We start from the raw sequence: 20,760 nt of genomic DNA on the forward strand, positions 1-20,760 counted from the left end.
GAGACGAATATCTAAACCGGTCCTGTGTCTCCCCTATGTCGACGTAGCCCTAAATAAGTACCTGATGCAGCGTGTGCATATCAGCATTGGGGAGACAAAGACGGCCAGGCGTGGCGCTGGCCACCTACCCCCCTGATGCCCCGTACCAGCCTTAATAAGTGCTCGCTAACAGCACTCATCCCAACAGTCTGTGGTGGGCTACACGGCGGATATGTTCGTCTCTAATGTACAGTATATACAGAACTATATGTGCGCTGCTGGGATGCTTTTGTATTATCCTCCGGGGAGAATAAACCAAAATGATGAAACGAAAATGATACCGATACGTGTCTGTTTTCCAGATTTATTTTATTTATATACACGTAATTTCGCCGAGGCGTGTGAAACTGGAATCCAAGCACAGGTTATGAAGTAGCTTCGTCAGATGAAGGTCAGCAGGGACGCAGGGTGGCTATTTATTTTCATTTATTTGTTTATCTTCGGCTGGCAGCGCCCATTTCTGGAAACGGGCCGGGAAAGGCTTCAACTGGTGCTTGCATTGTGAAGAAAAATAAATGGCATCTTTCATCAAAAGGAATGCAATTCGATCAAGGGAACGTACGTCACGTGCGAAGGGGTATATGGGGCTTTCCCTCCCAAAGCAATTCTGATTTACGCGAAGGTTCGGTGACTATGAACCCACTCTAACCCGACCTCAGTGAGTTCTACTCCCATTCGACGGCTAGCATCGGTGGCAAATCATTGCTGAGCCAGCCTGGCGCAGCGGCCACACGCCGGCGAGCGTGGTGAATTGTGGCAAAAAATACATCGTTCATCCAACAGTGGATTTACAAAGGGCGGGTGAGCGTAATCGGTCGGAGAGTTGCAACGCTGTCCGAAACCCAGCATTGCGTTTTGTGCACGGCAAAGGCGAAGCGAGTCTCGCGTGATTAATGTTACCGACAGCCGCACTATCGGCATGCAGGCAAGGGTGGAAGTTCGTGCAGAAATGATGAAGGGAAGCCATTCCAGCGACGTCCGCTACTTAATAATGTTGTCGAATCGTGCTCGAAAGGGAGAGCCCGCCGTGGATTCTGCTCGCAAAGAGCTTCGGAGCCTGTGCCGTGCGCACTTGGAGGGGCATCCCCCCACCCCCCACCCCCACCACGTTCCTTGTTTTTTGTCTCCTTTATAGAAAGTAAAATAATTGTTGAGTCATTTTATTTTATCGGTCCCAGGCGCTTGTTTTGATCGCACTTCCAAGTGACGATCGCCGTGGGTTCGGTCAGACCGGGGTGGGTGCCACGACGGGGTCGGATGGCACGGGGCAAGTGCTGTTAGCGAGCAGCACCTATGAAGGCCGGCACGGTAGCACACGAGGGGGTGGGTCGCCAGCACCACGCCCGGCCGCGTTTGTCTCCCCAGTTGGCGATGTTTACTACACACCGCACCAGGAACTCATTTGAGGTTGAGTCGACCTACGGGGGGGGTGGGGGGGGGAGGGGGAGGTCCAGGACCGGTTCAGATAATCGTCACTGGTGTTGGTGGCCCGCGAGCGGGAATCGAACTCGGGTCGCCGGGTTTGTAGCGCAGCCGCGCCAGCGCTCCCCGCAGACCGCTGTGCCACCACCGCACCCACGTGACGCTCCTAATGAGTAAGACTCGTGACACGAAATCGTTTGGATTTGTGCCGTCGCCCGTCGTTCATTTTTTTTAGGAACAAATTCAAGTTTAGCTTTCGAGCGGTGACTTGATCGCTGAGCCGACACGACCGAGAGATCCCTGGGTTCGAGCCCAGGCAGCCACTCACGTGTAAACCGGTGGAGACTCTTGGTGGTCTTAGGCACGCCACCAATGGCTGCGCCGTAAAAACTCCCCCGATCGTTCATTTTGATTTTTAATATATTTTCCGCGAAAGATACAGGCCCTGATAATTTAACATGCTTTGTATAACGTGACAAACCTTACTAATTGTCTGTGTCGGGTGGTGGCGGGTTTAACAACACATTTATGTTTACGCGATCTAATGCAAAAAAAAACTCTTATGGATATATCATTGTATTAAAACCATAGATTCAATTCAGGATGCACAAATCTGTCATATCCTTCAATACGACGAGATATTCATTGGCCAATTTTTTTAAAGTATTTTTTTTTTATGAATCAAGACGTTTCAGGTACACAACACAGAGGATATGAAAGGGGGTTGACATCAGCACAAACACATCACGGATTACAGTGCAATGAAAACCTGTTTAAACCGCACGTTTCAATAAACTGTTTCAATAAACTCTACAACCCCCTTGTGTCTTCCTCAGCTCTGATAACCCCTGCAGGAGAAGGAGGGAGGAGAGTGGGGAGGCCACCTTTTCTAAATGTCAATGTTTAATGCCATGCGCGAGTTACTTTGCGCGAGGGGTTACTTATCGTCACCTACCAAATGCACTCCTGCTTTGATGTCAATCCGCAACGCCCCAGAGGCGGATTTCCGCGGTCCGGTGCGGCCGTGTGTAATCCTCCGCAGCTGAGCCAGCCAGTCTCTCACACAACGTGACGGCGTACAACATTTGCATTCTCGTGCCTCTCGTCGCGTCGTGCCGTACACTCAATTCCCACCAGCAGGTTGCCGCGCAATGCGTGGTTGCTGTTGCCAGATCACCTCCAGTTTTTGTTGCGCCTTCGTTTCAAGAGAAGAAGCAAAACAAAGAGAGGAAAGGCTCGAGAAGTTCAACTGTTTGATGAATGCCAACGACGGATGGACGAGAATGGCATCACGTGCGCGGCAGAATCCAAATAAAAATGCATTGGCACGAAAGTGCGCCCTCAAACTATTGAGAAACGCGCGTGGATGAAAGTGCGCGCCAACTCTTATCGGGCCACTTAGCTTTGCGTGAAGCGGTGGCCCAGCAGTTGGCCGCGATTCCCTGATCTCAGGAGAGGGTGGGCCTCCATCGTAACAATAACCAACCGTGGCATGAAGTTGTCGACGGTGATCTCAGTGCGAAGTCCACGATTCTAAAACGCCAATTGATCACGCTCATTACAATCGTGAGACCCAATTCAACCGAGCGACGTCTTTGTGGCTGGTGGGGTGTCAGGACGTAGAGAAATGTAAAGCAAAAAAAAAAGCAATCGAAAGAGGTGACCGCGGGTTGGATCAGGGGTTAGGACGGCCAACTGAGCATTTGCCTAAGACCCTGGGTGTAAATCTGTACAGCCACCTGTGATTAGACGAGGTTCTCAGGTACGGTGAGCTATTGGCCTCTGATCAGTCACCATTGCCAACGCTCTGAATAAACAGCATCTGCATTATGCAGCTCCCCATGGCATTTATCCCATTTATTTATCTATTTATTTATTTTACACTCACTGATACATCGCCCCATGAAGCCAAACCCCGATTTCATCTATTCTCCGAACAAAAAGTTTGCGCTTGTGAGTTTACACATCGCCGCAATTGTTGCTTGCAGCTGTAGTTCAAGAAAGTGCTGTCAGCATTTAAGCAAACGAATAACAGTGTGGAAAATAACCGCATAAAACATTGAGTAGAATACGAAATGCGATGCTGTTTTTCATACGCAGTGCCGCTTATCAATGTGGTTACGTAATAAAAAAAAACTTCGAGTCGGCCTGCGGCTGCATGTAAAAGCACCTGCTTCCTGCGTCCATTATTTTCAGATTTATTTATTCATAAATCTACTTGTTTATTCAAAAAAAATATCTATCTAATTAATTTTGTTTAGGCCTCGTTATGGTGCATTCAAATACACTCGGGGGAATCAGCGGTGCAGTGGTGGCTCGAAAACAGCGGCATGATCCCAGAACCCTGAGTTAGATTCCATGCCACAACTCTGACGTCTGCGGCGGGGGACATTTGAACCATTTCCCACGTCGCCTTCTTCATCAACCAGCGCACTTGGCCACGTGGCGGTCGGAGCCTTCGTCCAGCTGTGAGTTGAAGAGGGAAAAAAAGGCGACAAAAATTTACGGTGGTTATAATTGGAGAAGATTAACACGTAGTAGTGGGCATTCGCGACAAATTTAACAACAATAGAGGTCTGTGGGTTAGATGGCGTAAATATAAATGTGGTGTTTGTAAATATAAATGCGATGATGCTAGTTGTAATTACCGGCAAAACGTCGTACTCGAATTGCAAATGTTGTGGCTTTTCTCTCCAACACACTAGTAACAAATTGGCATATATTGTTTACGTGATAACCCTTACTAATTGACTGTGTCAGGTGGTGACAGGTTGAACGACACATTTATATTTACGCGATCTAACAAAAAAAACCTCTTATGGATACTCAAACAAGTCTGTGGTTACAGCGTACAGCTTTGTAATCAAACGTTGGAGCGTTAAAATCCAAGCCCAAAAATAATCTGGAGCCCAACTATCTGGATCTGGATTTAAAGCTTTCGTGACTGCAGGGATTCATATTCTTGATTCTTTCGGTAAAGTCACGTAGAAGGGAAACAATAAAGTAATAACAATATAAAACAATAAAATGCTCACGACGTTTCGACTGCAACACAAGCAATCATCATCAGGTGTAAAAACCAAGGTAAAAAAGAATTGAAAATAATAATAAAAACCGCCACTTTTTAAAAAAATTCTTGCCGTGGTTTTCACACCTGATGATGACTGCTTGTGTTGCAGTCGAAACGTCGTGAGAATTTTATTGTTTTATATTTTTATTATTTTATTGTTTCCCTTCTACGTGACTTTACCGAAAGAACCAATAATATATTTGGAACTGATAAAAACAAAAATCAAGACAGACTGACATCACTGATGTTCATCTTCTCCAGCAAATGCACGAGTCCCTCTCTGTAAACCCCGATGTTTTTTGAGACCAAAAAAAAAATAATACCTATTCCTCTGAGAGGCGCGTTACTTTTGTACGATGGGGGAAAGTTTCCGAAATGTACCCCTTCGCCGTTCCACCCTTCGGGCAACGTAAACGGGTTCGCCGCTGCTGGTGAGGCGGCAGGTCGCGTGCTGTGCGGTGATTGTGTGGGGCGCGGTGGTGGTGGTGGGGCACTCTCACCGCTTCACAACGTTAGGCCTCCTCGTCAAGAGGACGCCACGGAGCCGGCTGGATTCTCACGCGGAGGACCCTTTCCGCCGTCGCGGCGGCGTGAGCGGAAACAATCTCAGAGCTCATTCCGAAGCGGCACATTTACACCTCAAAGAGACGACGACTACGAATCGTCAATGGCACTCGGGCACAGTTTCAAACGCGTGCGTTTATTCCCACGACGTACGAGACGGCTATTCTATTATGCATTCCATTGCTCGGGCTCATAAACAATGCAAGATGTGTGGCTGGGACGCACACGGCACGGCATCGCTATTCCGCGCAGGATTATGTTAATCGTGCTACCGGGGATTTGGCTGCGGAAGATATATCGGGCCTGCATGAATCATCATGTGCATCTTGCAGCAATGGCCCTCGGCACAGTCGCAGCGGGTTTTTTTTTACTTCGCGCGCGGACACGCGCCACGAGCTTTCGGAGCGTGCGATTCGCGCCTGGCCTTGCACGCCTCTGCCTCTCGAACAATGGTTTGATTGCGGCGTTGAATGCCTCGAGCTCTCGTTAGTGTCGCGATTGTTTCGCTCGTTTCGCCCCCGACCGTCCCGTCCAATGGCCCGCGTGTCAGTTGCGCGGAGCCGCGGTGATCGATTTCCGAGTTAACGAATGCAGCCACCGCGGCTGTCAGTTGGGGCAGCAGTGATTCACGGTAAGTAAAAAAAAGAATATAATGCCGGTGAGACAGGTTTTCCTAACGTTGTCCTAACGTTGTCCTAACGTTGTCCACTCTTAATTTCACCATCATCTCACATTAGTAATTGCAACCCCAGAAAAGCCGGATAAATACTGTGCTGTCAGAATCAGACTATGTGTTTACACTGGATGAATCCGATGAGCTGTAAAGCTCTTTTTCACAAATGTCCGGTAAGGGGCAGGTCAGAACGTTACAAGCACCAACAAGACAAGGCAAAAACACGACAGGAGTACAAAGTATAGGAAAGGTAAACAGATCACTTAACAAAATGCACAAATACAACTAAACTATCTTTTGTTTATCTTACCAGGCAGAGCCCACTGAGCTATTAGCTTATTTTTTTCAGAAGCGACCTGGCAACCACAAATGATAGCTCAACAACGTTGCTTATCATGCGGATATTTATAGTAGCTAACTTATCAAAATAAACTCATCTAAATCACTGGTGCGAGCTGTAACACCTCCAATATAATAAAGCTGGTACTCTATCATGGACAATGCGTACAAAAGTGTCGCATCGATTCATCAATTAATAGATGGCTTAAGGTGTAAAAGTGGAGTGCTGCAATTGCTTATTCACACCACCGTTGGCAGCTCTGGAGGGCACTTTCTCTACTCCTCCACGCAGGTCGGAGGTCTGGGAAGACATCGGAGCTCGCCACACTTCACCGCACCACATCGCGACCTGCCGCTCAACCACTGGGCAAACTAGCACCACCAACAGAGGACAGCTCTCAACAGAGGTGGGCGCTTCCCCCCTCCCCAAGAGCGTGTTTGAGGAGTTGTACTCTCTGACCACAGCGGTTAAACTGCAGGTACAAGTCGTTCGATCGTGCACACGCGCAGCCTTTTGTCAGTCCACTGCTGAATTAGATAATTAGGGAGAAATATGTTTGTTTTTTTTCTCTCAATATAGGCTCTGTCCGAAAATGCTACCGACTGTGAACATATGTAAGTAACCAACCGTGCTAATCGGAGGTACGGGGGAAAGACAACAACATAAACACAAACATAAGAACGTTTTTTGGGTTAGATTGCGTACGAATAAATGTGTCGTAACCCACCACCACCCAACACAGCCAAATAGCAATGGATTTGTCACGTACACAAAACGCCAATTAGTTACTACTTCAGCCCACTGGTGTGTTGAAGAGTAAATCCACAACATTTACAATTTGATTTACTCTCCAACACACAGGTGCGCTGAAGTAGTAACTAATTGGCGTTTTGTTTACGTGACAAATCCCGTACTAATTGGCCGTGTCAGGTGGTGGAGGGCTACTACACATTTCTACTTACGCGATCTAACCCGAAAACCTTCATTATGAATAATATTTGTCGCGAAAGCCTGCTACTTGTTAAACACAAACATCGGTTCTAAAGAAATTCGTTTTCAATCGAGACGATTTAAAAGTGCATATCTCAGGTGGCTTCCTATTATCAAAAGAAAGAGCGTTCCAGACGGCCGCAGAAGCTCCTCTGAAAGCGCGCGATGCGGTGACCGTCTTTGTTCAATGGTTAACCAAAAGCCGCTGCTGCTAGCGAGGGTGAGCGGAGTTCGCATAATGATTTATGCTCCTTGACGAGATCAGCAAGGTATTGTGGTTCACTTGTGGCAACCACTTTGTGTGTGCAAAATGAATTATTATGCGCATTACGTGGTTTAAAACGACATCACTTTGTCAACATTATTAGAAATTTTCAACAACTGCCATTGAAATTATAACCCGTAGACGAGGGAGGGTTGCACAAGACAATGGATTTCACATCTTAAAATTTTACTCCGCAACTTTCCTAGCCGATGCTTGCAAACGAATTGCAGTGCTGACCAAATGTAAATTGGCAATTAATTCATCTTACAATTAATGGGTTAGGTGTGTTCTTGTTTAAGTTCTGTATTCTCTTTAAAAGTTCATTCTGGTTAGAATTATAGTGAACATTCCCTTTTAATTGGTGGTATTCTAAAAGTTTAAATCTATATTTAGTTCCACCAGATAATTATACAACTTTGTAATTTCTTAAAGATACTAGGTTTGCCGCATTATACATGTTAATGAGACGTTGGCTTTGTGATATCTTACAAAAATAATAGTGTAAAATTCATTTAGGTTAATTTGGTAAGATTTCAATGAACAAAACTCAAATGGCCGTAATGTAATTAACTCAATTGCCCTGTGAGTACTCTTTAATAATCATTACTACCAGTCGTGTAGATTGATGGGTTCAGAGAAACAAATTAACGGGTTTGTTCACTTTTATAAACAACTCGCCTTTTGCCCGTTCAAGGACGGGTGTATTTCAGTAAATCTGAAACTTCCAAGCGAAAAGCAGAGCGCGACATGATATTCATTGCATCCATTAGCGTGCAATTTGTAAGGGCGCGGTGACACAGACCTATTTCATTTAAAGGTTATAATCCCTTGTTCATAATGACGTCCTGTTTACTTCGATGCCTCAACAGCGTGACGGAGATCACGTGACGTGAGGGTTCTGCCTTTGTAGTGAGGGTTGTCAGTTGACGATGAGGAGGGGGGAGGAGGCGTCTCGCCCCCCCATGTGGAGGGGGGGGTGTCCATTTGGAGGACGTCACCTCTTCATGATTATTAATGAGGGGGTGCTCTTCGATGTTGAGTGACGTCACCTGCTCATGATTATTGAGGGGGGGTGCTACATGTGGAGTGACGTCACTCACTCATGATTATTAATGAGGGGGGGGATCCATGTGGAGGACGTCACCTGTTCATGATTATTAATGAGGGGGGCTGGCCGACGTGGAGTGACGTCACGCGCGGTACACAAAGACATTATTGGCTCATTATAGTACTGTAGTAATTTTTTTCAAAATATTAAATGATCATTTGCTTGCCCAAGACTCATTATGGCTCATCTTCTGCCCATGAAATGTCTTATTTTTTCATCTATTGATACATGGAAAATAAATGTTTGATGTTTTGTATATAATATTTACGCAGTGTTACATCTCAATACATACAATTATTTATTCATCCAAAAGAGGGTTATTGAGCTTCAAGACCATCTCAGACTATACATGCTTGCGAAGTTTGGACCCTTCTCTTTTCGAGTGTTTTTGTGTGTGTTTTAGAGTACCCATAGAAAACCCCCCATATACAAGTGAATGACAAAGTAGGTCATAGATCTAGTTGTGGTCGTACGACCTTCAACAGCCACCTCATTGCCCAGCAGCTCGGAGATCTCTGAATGAGCAAACAACTGAAAAGTTCTGGATCCACAGGTGTGCACAGGTATGGTGTGGTGATCCACAGGTGTGCACAGGTATGGTGTAGTGATCCACAGGTGTGCACAGGTATGGTGTAGTGATCCACAGGTGCGCACAGTTATGGTGTGGTGATTCGGAATTGCATTTAAGCCAGGGAAGCTGTTTCAACTGCCAATGCAGCAGTTGAAAGAATTGGAAAGGACCTTCCATCTCTATCCAACTCGTTAATCACAAATTTGTTATCCGTGATTTTGGCTGTCTGCGAATCGCATCTGGAACTTTACGCGCCGACCTCTCTTGAGAGAAAGTGATGAGAGAATATATGATTAGATAAAGTTATGAGAGAGAAAGTGATGGGATAAAGCGTTGGGATAAAGTGACGATGGATAAAGTGACGAGATAAAGTGATAAGAATGTGATGCGAGAAAGTGATGAGATAATTTTAATATATTTAATAGATTATATACGTATTTAATTAAAATAATAATAAAAATTATAAGATAGGTGTTCACAGGCCAATATTATTACCCGCGAATAACAAGGGAATACTGCCCAGCATTGTCGATCGGTTGGTCACGTGTGGTGGTATACAGTGCGCGTGCTCCCACCACTACCAAGACATCTGGCCAGCATTGACGAGTCAGCATAAATACCCTCAAGGGGGGGGGGGGGGCTTAAAAAAAATACACCGATGTGCCACAATAATTTTCGATTCATGAATATTAACTACCTGTTGTGGCACGTGGAGCAGAATCACGGGCACTTTCAAAGGAAACGGAACAAGTGCTGTACATTTTGTGAAGAAGCGTGTAGAAGCGCCTGCTTGGAATTGCACTGCGTACGACAGAAACAGGAACACACTCGCACGCACAGATTCAATAAACCATTTCGGCGGCTAAGATTGAGAGTAAAGTGGACTTGCTTGGGCAGGACCCGTCGTGAGTAGAAGGTGATGATGGCCGATGACGAACGGATGAAGTGGCAGCCACAACAAGGGGACACACCCCGGCGAACGTCCAGAATGGACGAATAATCAGCCAATTGCACTCCCGAGATGGCTCTCGCAATAGCTCCCTCCAGTGCGCCCTTCTGCCAGCAGTGGCGTGAAACAATCGATTGCGTGGGCTGCGCCTTTACCGTCTACCATCTCGAAAAAGGTAAAGACCAATTTATGTTCATTTGTTACCCTCGTTTTTTTGCCCGGCGTGGTAATTTACGTGACATTTTAAAAGTGGAGCGGTTTTTTTTGTTGTTCTAAATGTTGTACTTTCAAAATGTTTTCCAGCGAGAATTAAGGCCAGCGGGCGGTGGCCTTTTTTTTAAACGAGGAGCGATTTAAAGCAAAGATTATTTTCTGGTGCTGGTTCAACTATAATCATGGGATGTAGATACTTCTTCTAAAGTAAACATACGCTTGTTGGTGTGGGACAAAGCCACTCAAACTCCAGTTCTCACGCGTTCCACAAACGGTGCAGGTTTCCACTTCCGTCTCTCATGATTGTCTCATCAGATGCGTTGTCATGTGTGACGATTTCATTTGCATCTTATTAGACAGCAATTAGCGAACGCGTAAACAGTGACTGTCGCGGGTGCACACTATCAATCTCGGTCAAGGAACGTGAGGGCAAATTAATGGCATATAACAACACTTACTAAAACCAACCTGGTTTCAATGCTTGTGTGCACCACTGCCAATGCAGCAGCATCACCAACAAATAAAAAAAATGCTGCACTTTAATTTCCACATATCAATATACATAGACACATAAATATAAGCTATGCGTATAAAAATATATACCGGCAACTTTCGGAATCATAAAATGTAGGTTTCAATGCCAGATGAATACATTGAGAGAAAAAACATACACTTTTTTTTACTTTCAAATATTCAACTCAAATGCTCGGGATGTAATAATGCATCAGCCTCCACCGTCAACTTTCAGCAATTTGAAGAATTGTCACAGTTTGGGGGTTGCAAATTGATTTCAAAGATGGATTATTTTCGTGGAATGTTTTTCCTTATTTTATTCTGTCTAGTTTTCACCATTCTATTCGAGTCTAAACGTAACACTGCCATATCGTGTTATGTTATAATTTTCGTATATCGCAAATAATACGATTCTAATCTACTACTATTTATTCTAATTTTGCCAGGTAAGGCCCACTAAGCTATGTAGCTCTTTTTCAGAAGCGACATGGCCACAAATGATAGCTCAACGAAATGGCTTATAATTACGTGGTAACTTCTACCAGCCAAAATACTCTACACGCATCTCGATTATAAATGCGGAAGGAAAAAACCGTAAGACCCGGAGACAAATCCACGCGACCAAGGGGAGAGAGGAAACACGCACACTCCAAATATACAACAGCAGGTGTCAGGGTCGGGGTCGAACCTACGAGCTCCTGTATACCAGGCGAGGTAGTTAACATCTCCTAGCCACCGCACTAACTCTCAACGCAATTGAAATGGCTGAATGGCTTGCCACTGAATCTCTTCACGGGTCCCTCTGCACAGGACGGACGGAAGCAAGAGGCGATGTCGTGGCGGTATGCGTCTTTCACGGAGCGGTGTCTCATTGCAGGGCACATTCTTCACGACACAAGAATGGACAATGCCTCCGTAGACGAATTTTGCCGGTCGCTCCGTGACAACGTGCCATGCACTTTGATGAGTCTATTAACGTTCTTGTTGCAGCGTGGTGGGGTTGAGGGGGGGGTGGCGCTTACTTTCTGGGGTAAAAAAAAAACTAAAATAGGGCAGGGACATATGGGCAAGCAACGTCATTGTACTGCGCATCGATATAAGGCAAAGAACCCCCATAATAGCTTTAACAGACTGTTGGGGGCAAGTGCTGTTGGCGAGCACCAATGAAGACTGGCACGACACACGAGGGGGTGGGTGGCCAGCACCACGCCCGACCGCCTTTGTCTCCCTAGTGACGATGTTTACACGCCGCACCAGGTAATCATTTGAGGCTGAGTCGACCTAGGGGAGGGCCAAAACCGGTTCACATATTCGTCACCAATGTTGGTCGTGAGCGGGAATGGAACTCGAGTCGCCGGGTTCGTAGCGCAGCGAGCTAACTGCTAGACTCCCGCTCACCTCATATATATATACACACAGTATGTGGAATACACACATACCTCCATAGGGTCTACTCAGAAAGGCTTTAAACACTGCTGCTGGAGTCAGCTCGTTGTGTTTGTACCCCTGATGGAGATACAGAGAGCTGGAGAGAACCGAAACGTGACCAAAACTGCATTCTTATTTGTATCCTCATGCACCGTCTGTGGTCGGTATTCCCGTTTCTTGAGACACTCCCAAACAGTGGCAAGGTAAACTATAGAGGTGCCGTCCTGCAATGGCTTGCTTACACCACTGCTAAGGATGAATGACCGCCACTAAACGGAGTTAAGGGGAGCCCCTCCAGAAGGTATATGGCCCAATCTTCCACGCTCGCTGGCCGAATGTCTTGTGAGATTTAAAGTAAAATATCATTTGCGAACAAACTTGACCACACATTGTACCCAATAGACGCATTTAAGAGGACAAAATCTTTACATATATATTATATAAATTGAGTATGTATCATCCTAGACAAGTATACGTAAATACATATGCAAGGTTTGTAACAAAAAGTGAGACAGGTTGGGCTGTATATACGAATTCACAAACCTTTGAATTATACTCAACAGTCGTCACCAAAGGCCCCAATGCACTAATTATCTTACATGAATAGAAGATAATGACAGGGCTTCACAAAAGCCTTGGATGTGATGGGTGTGACGTTATTTTTCCATATAATCGAATTATTACACCTCCACAACCCCTCACACACGTAATTGCACATTCTTACAAATACTGTACTTAACATTGCAATTTGCATGCATTTTACTTATAAGTGCAACCGTTATCTCTCGACGCTCTACAAACAGAATCATGTCTTTATTTGGACTGGACGAATCCGATGAGCTATGAAGCTCTGTTTCACAGATGTTCGGTATGGGCGGGTCAGCAAGTTACAATCACAAACAATACAAGATATGAGTGCAAAATAGAGAAAAAGGTTAGCAGGTCACCACGAATATAAAATATTAATATATACCAAACAAATTAATGATATGAGATTGGTCAAGATTGGGCAAGGCAGCAAAAACAACAATAAAACGGTCCCAGACCACACCAAGATAACGCAACACAGCACTAGTCCCTCAATAAAATGGCACATTAACATTGAACTATATAAATACACGGATAAGAATCACAGTTACAAATAACATTTTCAAATGCGACTGTATCCGGCGTTTAATCTCCTTCTGCTTCACGACATTTTTCGAAGGAAGATGTACGATGTTAAGGGAGGAAACGAGGTTGTTGGTTCTGTGACGGCAAAGGCTTTGTCACCTATCCAAATTCCTATTATAGGGATATTTAAAAGGCCATTTTCAGAATCAGAATATTTATTTATACTGGATAAAATCCGATGACCTATAAAGCTCCCTTTCACAGATGTCCAATCGGGACGGGTAAGAACGTTACAACAACAAACACCACAAAAAACACAACAGGCGTGCAACGTACACGACAGGTAAATACATCGCCCAAAAAACATACAAATAAAAACGAAACCATCCCCATCCTACCTGACAAAGGGCACTGAGGTATTAACGGCCTGTTCACGAATGACAGCTCAACAAAGTGACTTATTGTTTGGACATTTATAGCGGCAAAATAATCTAAATAGTCTAAACGCATGCTTATAAATGTGGAGGGAAAACCCCCAGAGGAGCCGGGGGAAAAAAATCCACCCGACCAGAGAGAGCATACAAACTCCAAATGTACAGGCATCAGGGTCGAGATCGAACCCCTTGTCCGCCTGCATACCAGGCTTTTTGTGTTTGACAATGGAGATAATAAATTAGCTAAGTGACTAACTGTGATGCAGTGATGGGCAGTCAGTCACATTTGCCAAAATGTTATTTCTATTGTGACTGAAGACAAGACGACCACCACAATGTACTTCTTCAGGAAATGCTGATGGATTTTTGTCGAATGTGCAAATAGCTTTGCGACTTTGACCCATTTTTCGTGGTGCGTTGTTTTAAAGGTCAAGGGGTTTTGTCCCCATATCTGCGGTATTATTCTGTTGCGATGTTTTCTCATCAGTCACAGATTTGGAAACAAAATCCATAGACTATATGACTTAACTCAAGTTATACTTGTTGTCGTCAACTAGACTAAGACTGTGATTTTTTTTTTAAATAAATTGCGCCGAAAATTAAAATGAAAAAAAAAAAGCTGACAATATATATAACTCATATCGTATTCGTGCGAAAAAAATAAAATAAATTGGAAACCCAATGATTCATCACTTGCATTAAAATAAATCTACGTCCATGAAGTGGCTTTTAGCAGAGGATATCGAGCAGTGTATTGCTTCCTGAGTGACAACGTATACCAAGAATACACAAACAAGCATATGAATACAAATTTCAATCAATATCTCTTGTAAGGCCTACCCAATAAATGTGGAAACGGTAGGGCCAAAAGTTGATTGACGTTGGACCAACGTTTGCACATTGACTGGCTGGACAGGGGGGGGGGGGGGGGGTGGGGGGGGCTTCAATTTGTTCGTGGATAATATTCTGCCTCAGTTGCAAATTTGCCGAAATCGTGAATTTCATTTTTTTTTTTACGGCGGCAAAAAAGCACAGCACTTAGGGCATCACAAGGGAAACGTAAGAGCCGCGATTCACGTTAACGGGGAGGCGTTCTGCCAAATGCAAGTTCACTGTGCCTGAAAAAGGAACGCCGAACACATGCGTGACGTCAACACATAACGATAGATGTTTTACCCTTTCTGGCAACAGCACAGGTGTCAAGATGTTAAAACACCAAACAGAAATCCTTTTTTCAAGGAGTCATGTCTGCAGCAACCACACGTACTTGTGGCGAATATGCAAACAAAAAGCATGCTCCTTACACCTGTTTTACTGGTAGGAACCTCCTGGTTACACCACCAGCCCACAGGGGATTATTGTGTCCGTCCGTCCGTCGTGCATCCAAAAATGGGAGGGGTGGGGCTGGGTGGGCAGGGGAGGGTGGGGAGGGGCTGGGTGGGGTGGGTGGGGCTGGGTGAGCAGGGGAGGGTGGGGAGGGGCTGGGTGGGGAGGGTGGGACGGGGCTGGGTGGGGAGGGGAGAGTGGGGAGGCTGGGGCTGGGTTGGGGGTGGGAGGGGTGGGGCTGGGTGGGGAGGGGCTGGTCACCCCGTGGTGCCCTTATAAAACTCAACGTTTAACCTACTCATGCCGGCTTGTGCCCGCCCTCACAGTCGGGCATATTTTCGGAATACACCACGTGGTGCCGCCGTTGACCCTGGCCATTGACCGAGCAACCCAACGTTCCGACCAGCTCCCTCCGCAGGAATGTGTTATTGACAGAAAGGGTAAAACCTATGACCATTCTCTTTGGTTCTTTCGGTGAAGTCACGTAGGTACAAAATAAAATAAATCACGACATTTCGGGCGCAACACAAGCTGCCTCAGCAGCAGACCACGCTGTCCCACCTGATGATGGACGCTTGTGTTTCGCCCGAAACGTCGTGATTTATTTTATTTTATACCTACGTGACTTTACCGAAAGAACCAAAGAGTATGGATTCCTGCAGTCATGAAAGCTTCAAATCCTATTACCATATTTTGATATTGGCAAGAAAAATCATGTAAATGAGACTTTAAATTACATACGAAGCACCTATCCATTCATACATACATACACATACATACACACATACATACACACATACACATAGTACATACACACAACAACAACCGACATACGCCACTAAGTGGCGGTGACGTCGCCACGACGCTTGTGCCAGACCATGTGCACCTTGAGACCACGTGAAATGTAGAACGCCCGCTGGCAGGAGGTCACGGGGCAGACCCAGGTGCCATGGGTCGACTGACTGAGATGATCGAGATGACTGGCTTATGCACCACCTGTGCCCCCTACTGTGCCAACTTGCTGTGCTTTAGCCATCCGGCGCTCCGCTCGTTGTTGTGAGCGTCGCTCCTCTACCCTCTGTTGTTGTTGGAGGGTGACTGCCTCCAACTGCCCAGTAGCGTCCTTCACAAGCCTCCGCTGAGGCCGATCTTGACACCGCTGGTACCAGTCATCGGCAAGTCCACTCAGCTCCACATCCTCCTGTACCACGTCACTCCATCTCTTCTCTAGCCCGTGCCGCGCCCATTTAGCCCCCTCGATCCGGCCGAACAAAAGCTGTTTGGACATGCGGTGATTGGGCATGCGGGCTACATGGCCCAGCCAACGCAGCCTTGCCTGCCGGAGGAGCTCACCGATGGGACTTTGTCCAGATCTTTCGAGGATTTATGAGCTCGTCACACAATCCAGCCTGGTCAAACCCAGGATTGATCGTAGGCAGGCCAGCCTAAATATACATACAAACATGCACGTATTGAGGGTCACTCGAATATATAATTACTAATGTTTATAGAAATATTCTGTATAAAACAGTAATTGACAAATGGGCAGACTGACACCAACGATAGGAATGTGGCATTTCCACCAAATTAGATCAAACTACTGCCCTATGCTCATTGGAGAATATATATTGTTCTAATTTGAGTGAAATGCAGAGTAGTTTGCAGCTAATTAACATCAATTAGACTTCTTGTTCGTGAGTGCAACACTCTCTTTACATGTATTATTGTGATGACTGCACTGCGAACCATTGAAAGTGGAATAATTATTTCAGTTACATTTGTGATCACAAACACACCAAAGCACCAGAAATCTAGCCAGCTGCCTCAAAACGCACATTGGACACACAATGTGCATAACAGGTTATATAGGCTGCTATGCGACTCAGGTGTTTGGCTAGCAGATGGCAATGCACCAGGCAACACGAACCGGCGTGGAGAAGCATGGTCAGATAACCCCCACAGCCCACACGGCTTGAGGAAACCCTCACCCAGCAGTAGATTGACAAGGGGCAGCACATGTGCACGTGCATTACAAGCAGCCCTTTCATCTTACAGTGGCAGGAGGTGGAAGATCAACTTTAAGAAAGACACGTTACAAGCCGAGGCTGTCTTTCGGCACCGCCTTTTGTCCTAATTAAATATCACCACAACCATTGAAGTCATTATGGGTCGAATAGGCATATGAGACCCCTTAACATTACCTGTCCCGTTATTTCATGACACGTGCATACACTGGTACGCTTAGAACATGGCATTAACTAAAATAAGCACGCACAGTACAACTTAATTAGCAAGTGGCCATGGCTTAAATATCACCCCCTCAACAAAGTACAATTCAGTGACAATATGAAAGCGACTCAATTTTACATGAAAATCCACAATAAAATAATAACTAATCATATATTCAAGAAAACGGTTGTAACCTTTTTAGGAATGGGAGCAGAATCCTGGCTTGCTTCGTAGGGTACCGTTTAAAGAGCTAACTATGCCTTTGGAAGTCAAACCCAGCTGCTAGCTCATTAGGAAACAGAAATGTTGAATGGCCCTGGCACAGCAGATGAACGCACAAGAGAAACGCCGCTCTGCAGGGGTTGTGCTACTTGAGGGGAGGGCATTAAGCCCCTTTGCGTTGACTCTATTGTTAACAGGCGGCAGCTGCGAGAATGTCCACAGATGGGCCCTTGGGTGCGGGGAATGTGACGGGCAGAAAAGAGAGGACCAAAAAAGCACTTTGGACTGAGAAGGCAAAAATTCTACAAATGTCGCAATGGATTGCTGAGAGAGCCTCGAACAACTGTGGTTTTATACTTTGGATGATGATGATGCCACAATCCTTTAGTATGATAGTATTGCTATCGAACTTAAAATAATATTTCACTGTGTAGGAATGTTTTTTTTTGCAGTTGTTCCTGCAGAGCTTTTCCCGGATGCGTTATTTTGCTGCGCTTGTGCCGTGTGTCGTGGTGCACGATCTTTGACGATTTACCACTCCGCGTAGCCCCTTATTGCTATGATGATGGCGCTACCGGGAGCTTGTTTAGTTACCAATGAAGGCTCGAGCACAAGCAAAGGTTCGAGTTTATTTATTTTGCTTCGTGGTTCGGCCACGAGGCTTCACGTGGCCTCAAAGTGCACCTGGCCTAAATATATAAATGCGTCGTTAAAACCCCCCACCACCAGACACAGCCAACTAGCAAGGGTTATATATGTTTTCCTGCCTCAGTAGCTCTCCAGCTATATTTTTTTTAACCGGATGACGATTCCGTGTGTGGCGATCGAAACGTAGTGATATTTTTTTTATTTTTTTTCTATCTACGTGGCTTTACTGAAATATCCAAAGAATAATAAGGGTTGTCACGTAAACAGAACGTGGCCAATTAGTCACTAGTACAGCACACCGGTGTGTTGGAGAGCCAAGCCACAACATTTAAAATGTGAGTACGACGTTTCGCCAGTAATTACAACTAGCTTCAGGTGACAGCCAAAAAAAACATCTATTATGGATGCTATTGGTCGCGAAAGCCTACGTGTTATACTGCAATGAGGTGAAGCAATCCGAACAAAAAATGAAAATAAATATATATTAAGAAAGAACGAACTTGTCACAAACTTGCGCAACAACATCACACGCAACAATATGTAAGCGCGGACAACCCCAATCAAACACATCGGAGAGCGAATGCAAATTACGACGTTAAGTATGTGAAACGTGGATCGACGATTCACTTTTTTGTTTTAAATGCCGTGCCATCAAAGCGTCGTCCAATGTTGCTTTCGTGAGAAACAGAAAAAATTACCGAGGTGCTGTGTAATCGCCACTTTGTTTATCATTTGCCAACAATTGCGGTGCGAATGAAATCCCGGTATTGTTGTTCGTGGTACATGAGCCCACATTCAAAGGACGAATGTCCTTGGAAGAAAAGATCTACAGGTCCTATGTTTGAGTCGCTTGTGATGTCAGGGTCACGTGCATTATTGTCAGCCGCTGTGCCGGTGGCAAAACAGAAATGAAAGCAGTGATTGTACCAATCATGTATATGACTGATGATGATTATGACTTTGGAAATACATGTTTAAGCTGGTCAAGCAGTAAGATGGTATATTTGATTGTGACAGTATCAGAATCGGAATATTTATTTATAGCGCTCTTTTTCACAGATGTCCAGTTGGGCCTACACTTACATGCATGCTACAATATTAAACATTGTCATTTATAATTCAGGTTTAGTTTAGCTCATTGTTATTTTATTAAGTGCGTGCAGTGACTGAAGAAGCAACGACTTCTGTTTTCAAAATGTGCATTCACGTACGGTGGCACGCCTTTACGTTAAACTCAATATTTTGCTGTGGTGTTAAAAATCACGCGCGATGAACATGCTTCCCCTCCTTCGTAAGTCACATCTGGCTAAGTGGCACGGTGATCGGAGTCCCAGTCCGGGGTCGTTTTTGTCCCATCATCCCCCCTCTGTAGTCGATGAAACGAGTGTCTCTTTGTGGAAAGTCAACACTTGTCCGGTGGAGGGACTGCCAACTGCAGTGAGAATCTGAACACCCCATCAATGTTCATCGACGCTGTCAATTGAAGAGAAGGCCACCCCTACTCTTTGATTTAAGAGCCAACGCCTTTTTCATGAAAACTCTACCTCAATTATGAATTGATATCTCGCTGTGACCAAATCACCATGGTAAATAAAATGCACCCGATCTCGCACAATTTAGTCGGCTACATCGGAAAGTTGAGCCTGGTTACTCCCTGGATGGGGTTACTCCTATAGGGGCTTGTTTTGTACGTTTGGAGCTGTAAGATGGCTAGGAGATTGCAGTGCCGGGTGTCGCCCCTTGTCGTGCAAGTAGGTTCTCCGGTTTCCTCCCTCGTGAGGCCAAGCACTCAATAATTAAAATTGGCCAAACATCCCAGGACAGAGCCCATTCTGACAACATCTTGAAACTCTGTGAGGCTGTTCTGGGTAGAAAATGTACATTATTATTTCTGGTATATGCACTTCTTATTTCACAAACACAAAGCTCACTTTTATATACTATAGTCATAAAATACTGACTTCATGCTGCTAATACCTATGCATTATTAAAATAAAATAAAAACATGTTCACTCTCTATACCGTGACATATATCATGGGCCTTATATTTCATTACTGAAAAAAATTGTAATCGTACTGTGCTTTCACTGTACTTTAATTACACAACATTTATTCAGTAATATATATGTTAGAATTACATTACAAACATACAGAAATACACAGTCATGCCCAGTGGGATTGGCGTTGGTTAATTCACTCACATTATCAAAACACACTGTGTCCTTCGCTTGTTCGTCCCTTAATACACACACCCGCATGGGGTAATTAACACCTATAACTGGATGGTGCTGTCAGCCTAATGTCCTCTCCTTATGCGACCAAGAAGCAATGCGAGCAGAAGTGGGTCACGAACTAAGACTTCCAATTCTCCAGGGCCAGTGCGTCATATCCGGTGTCATGAGCTGCAGAGAAATGTGCTAATTTGTTATTTTTTTATGTTTAAGCACTCTCTTCAAAAAGCACTTGCTCGGAGCCAGCTTACTCCCTGAAAATACTACACAGTGCATTTCCTGCCAGATGCCCATAACGGCCATCAATATCCTCAACATCTCTGCAATCATAGAGAAAGCTCTTTTTTGAGGGCACCACGAAGTCAACAACAAAATTGGATCCAAATTTGATTTGCTAGGTTCCTCTCTGGGT

At 45.1% G+C, this 20,760-nt stretch overlaps 1 long non-coding RNA gene across 1 annotated transcript; it reads right to left on the minus strand.

Annotated features, from left to right (window-relative positions):
* Window positions 1–329: 329 nt before the first annotated feature.
* On the minus strand, window positions 330–5,618 carry LOC116952395 (uncharacterized). Its single transcript, XR_004404427.2, has 3 exons — window positions 5,032–5,618; window positions 2,417–3,927; window positions 330–1,457 (listed from the first exon to the last, which is right to left on the minus strand). It is a non-coding gene; the product is annotated as an uncharacterized LOC116952395 (long non-coding RNA).
* Between the last annotated feature and the right edge of the window lie 15,142 nt (window positions 5,619–20,760).

The sequence above is a fragment of the Petromyzon marinus genome, chromosome 46 (genome assembly GCF_048934315.1).
Source record: "Petromyzon marinus isolate PM22_M1 ecotype Great Lakes invasive population chromosome 46, UKy_Petmar_22M1.pri1.0, whole genome shotgun sequence".
NCBI lineage: Eukaryota > Metazoa > Chordata > Hyperoartia > Petromyzontiformes > Petromyzontidae > Petromyzon > Petromyzon marinus.